Source organism: Arachis duranensis, chromosome 4 (genome assembly GCF_000817695.3).
Source record: "Arachis duranensis cultivar V14167 chromosome 4, aradu.V14167.gnm2.J7QH, whole genome shotgun sequence".
In the NCBI taxonomy this organism is placed as follows: domain Eukaryota; kingdom Viridiplantae; phylum Streptophyta; class Magnoliopsida; order Fabales; family Fabaceae; genus Arachis; species Arachis duranensis.
The window spans coordinates 118,426,330-118,426,769 of NC_029775.3; positions in this window are offsets into that span (position 1 = coordinate 118,426,330).

Here is a 440-nt window from a genome sequence, read left to right on the forward strand (position 1 = left end):
TTCTAATAAGAATAATAATATATATTATAAAAAATTAAAATAGTAACAAAAATTAAAATAATTATTTTAATATTTTTAATATTTATTTAATCTTTTTTTATATTGGTTGCAACTTAATGCATAATCCATCCTACTTTTCTTTCTAATCAATTATAATGCAGTAACTGCAACAAAATGGTGCAAAGCACACATTACATACCTTTTTCATCTCCTTATCCTTGATGCTGTTAGAGACCGCCATGAGACTGTTAGCATGCACAACAAATTGTATGTGGTTGAAAGGCACACTATAAAGATATCGAGCATGTTTGAGTAGCACTACACTGACATTATATTTGTAGAATATTATTTCATCACGTGAAGAATGACATTTTTTAATAATATTCCTTCTTAAGTACTCTTAATAATATATAAAATAATATATTTTAGTACTCTTTTTA